Genomic DNA, 4,275 nt, shown 5'->3' with positions numbered 1-4,275 from the left:
ATATATACATATATATACATGTATATGTGTATACTAACAAATACCAATATATATGCGCATATGTATATATATATATATATACATACATATATATATATATATAGCTATGCTTATATATATATTGAACTTATTGTTATACACGCATACATAGATGCATAAGCAGTCCCACGTTCAGGCGAAACTACATTCAAAATACATACGTGCATAATTACGTAAGTACATCATGTATGCACACACACACACACTGATACAGACACAGACACACGCACACACACACATACACACTGAAACACACACACAAACAAACGTACGCACGTATGTACCCGTGCACATACACACACCCAGGCAGTAGCTTATTCACTTCGGACTATAAACTACCCTTTGGTGTTGTTTGACGGTTTCAGCTATTCTAAAGACTCCAACACGAAAACAGTACCCCCACCCTGCACACACACACACCCACACACACACACATACACACACACACACACACACACACACACACACACACAAAATCAAACTTACGCAGAATAACAAACACGTACATACACGCATGCACGCACGCATGCATGCGTGTATGCCCACATCTCCACGCTCACTCGTGAGCTTGCATACACTCACATCCCTACAAATACACTCGGTACGATCTCTCACATTATTACAATAGAAGCCTTTTCAAACGCTAATTGTTAACTGCTGATGTTTCTCTGAATTTCCACCATGATGGAAGTCTGATCCGTAAATTGGTTTTACTGTTGTTTCTGTGTTACGTTAAAGAGTTTTGTTGAGTTCCTTGTAAGACTTTTAAAAAGTTGGCGCACTCGTTAGAGCGTTGGATGTAATAAACAGCATTAGCTGTTTCTAGTCTGCCCTGGGTTCAAATGCCTTCGACATCGATAGGAAAACTAGTTATCTAGGGCGTGTGGCTTAGTGGTTAATGTATTCTGCTCACGATCGTGAAGTTGAGTTCGATTCCAGACAGCACGCTGTGTTCTTTAGCAAGCCACTTTATTTCGCGTTGCTCCAGTCAACCGAGCCGGCCAAAATGAGTTCTAACCAGTAATCCAAAGGGCCAGCCTTGTCATATTCTGTGTCACGTTGAATCTCCCGGAAAACGGCGTGAAGGGTATGCATGTCTGTGGAGTGCTCAGCCACTTTCACGTTAATTTCACAAGCAGACTGTTCCATTAATCGGATCAACAGAAACCCTCGTCGTTGTAACCGACGGAGTGCCCGGCCAATCTAGGACGGGGGATTCATGAAGTAAGTTGATCGTCGGTCGAAATGTTTCGTTGTATTTCATCCAGTTCGCTACACCATGAGTTCAACCCTCATCATGGTCGACTTTACTTCTCACATTTTCATCATTTCAGCGTTCATACAGAGATATTAATCCAGTTAGTGAATTGGGAGGATTCAACTGAGTGCGAATAGAATGACTCATGACATTTGTCCCACTCACCGCTCTTTGGATGAAAGGCAATGTCGATCTCGGCAGAATTTGAACTCAGAACGTAAAGATAGGCGAAATACCGTTAAGCATTTTGCCCAGCATGCTAACGTTTCTACCTGCTCGCCGCCTTAATAACTATAATGCCAACTGTTTTGTCTCAAGATATTCACAAGCAAGGCGGCAAGTTGGCAGAAACGTTAGCACGCCGGGCGAAATGCTTAGCGATATTTCGTCTTTATGTTCTGAGCTCAAATTCCACTGAGGTCGATTTTGCCTCTCATCCTTTCGGGGTCGATAAATTAAGTATCAGTTGCTTACTGGGGTCGATCTAATCGTCAGGCCTCCTCCCCACAAATTTCGGGCCTTGTGCCTAGAGTAGAAAAGATATTCACGTGCGTGTTTGCGTGGTTTGTAATTTGCGTAAGTGTGTTTGTGTGGCCTCTGTTCATAGTTTGTGTGAACTTAGGTACGTATGCTTCTGTGAGAGCAGTTGATGTTACGTGTATTTGTGTCTGTGTGTCTGTATCTTCTTTGAGTGTGTGTGTTTGCGTGCGCATGTGTGTGAATGTATTGGGGGTATATATTTGTATTTATATCTGCATTCTCTTTATGTGTGTGTGTGAATGTATAGTGGCATGTATATGAATTTGTGTGTGTGTGTGTATGTTTATTTTGTGTATGTGAATATATAGGGGCATGTATTTGTCTTTGTGTGTGTGTGTGTGTGTGTGTGTGTGTGCGTGCGTGCGTGTACTTGTGTGTGTATCTTGTGTGTATTTGTGAATGTCTAGATGTATGTATTTGTATATGCGTGTGTTCGTGTGATACCAGCATCTGTGGAGACGTTTGAATTGCGGAAAACTTGTTAGAGAAAGTTATACTTCACAAACTCTACAAATTAAAAAAAAAACACGTCAAAATAACATTCTTCATTTTAATAAACCACATATTTGAATTTTACTTCTAATACTCATTTCCATCATTCATTCTACCTGAATTTTTTCTCTCTTTGCCTATTTCTCCCCCCCTCTCTCTCTCTCTCTTTCTCTCTCTCTCTCTCTCTCTCTCTCTCTCTCTCGCTCTCACACCTTGTCTTCTTTATTTTCTTTTTCATATTTTCATCTATAATGTTAAGATTTTCTTTCCTCTCCTAGGTTTTGGCACCGAAACGCTTCTTTCATGAGTCTTACTTAACATTTTGGTATTGCTTTAGTATACGCTGTTTATTATAATATTTATCTGATATTATTTTCTTTTTCTTTTTCTGTTCTCTTCCTTTACATATCTCTAGTCTTAGAGAAAGATTTTAAAACTTTCTTGTGTTTGTTGTAGTTCTAGTGCGTTCTTCTCTTTGCAACCGAAAACGAAGAAAATATAGCATATACTAGGACATATATTTACAAGAGTGTGAGTATGTATGAGTGTCCCGCATGTATGTCGGCTTTGGCGTACATCTATTTATTTCTCTCTCTGTCTCTGTCTCTCTGTCTAACTATATTTATTATATATCAATCTATCTGTCTGTATGTCTATTTCCTCAAATATTTACAATATATTCATATATTTATATTATGATTACTTTGTCCTGCGCCCATCTCTTTACGTATAGTTTATTATTAAATTTAAAATATTTTTCCTTAGTGTCGTTTTATGCTGGCACCAAACGTATGTGACATTACCTTGCTTATTTGGTCATGGTTTCATTAAATTTGGATCGATTTAGTCCATCGCTTATATTAGCGCTCTAAATCTGAGTTTTAAAATTCACTTTCATTACACCTATCGCTAAATAATTTAGCATTCAAAAACTATTTTCGGTATCTATACAGTTGCTATAAGAACTCATAGCTATAAGTTAGTTTCCAATTCTATTTTAATGTTGCCTTAGGCGATTTGAACGCTTTTGTTTACTGTCATAAGTTTAACGAATTGGATACATATTCATGATATTTCTGGCTGTTACACATGATTGGTTTTTACAGCTGTGTATTTAATAATAATAATAATAATAATAATAATAATAATAGCAATAATAATAATAATAATAATAATAATAATAATAATGAAAGGCACAACTAAGATTAATACAGTAGACTCTATGAAAAGAGGTTCATGAGCGAGCATTTGACAGTTAGAAGCACAATCTGTCCAGAGATTGGGGATATTGTATTTCTCTCTCCCTGTCTCTCTATTTCTTTCTCTCATTCTTTCTTTCTTTCATTCGTTCTTTCTTTCTTTCTTCTTTCCTTCCTTTCTTTACTTTTATATATGGATATGAGTAAGCAAAATGTAGAAAGTAGAACCAACACGTTTAGTTAATGTCACGTATACACGCACACAAATACACACGCATACACACGTACACACACATATAATTACAATATGACATTTCACCTTTCATTTGAGCGTGCCATTCATATTAGCCCTTCTAATACATAGCAGTGTATGCACTTGTATCATATTGCTCTTAAATGATATTAAAGTTGTCATCTTAAAAACTGGTATAGCATGTACAGGAATTGAACTTGTAGCTACAGTTCTTGGGTAATTGTGTGAATACAGCGCTCGTAAATATGAATGCATAGGTCGATATGTATTTATAAATATATCCTAACGTGAACAAATGTGTATACCTCTACGCATAATTGTGTTTTATATAACGACGTGAATATACATACTACAAACATACATAAATACATACATATATTAATGCATACATACACTCACACATACACACATACACACACACACACACACGCACACACACACACACACACACACACACACACATATATATATATATATATATATATATATATATA

Source organism: Octopus bimaculoides, chromosome 13 (assembly GCF_001194135.2).
Source record: "Octopus bimaculoides isolate UCB-OBI-ISO-001 chromosome 13, ASM119413v2, whole genome shotgun sequence".
NCBI classification, from domain to species: domain Eukaryota; kingdom Metazoa; phylum Mollusca; class Cephalopoda; order Octopoda; family Octopodidae; genus Octopus; species Octopus bimaculoides.
This window is presented reverse-complemented; position numbering follows the sequence as displayed.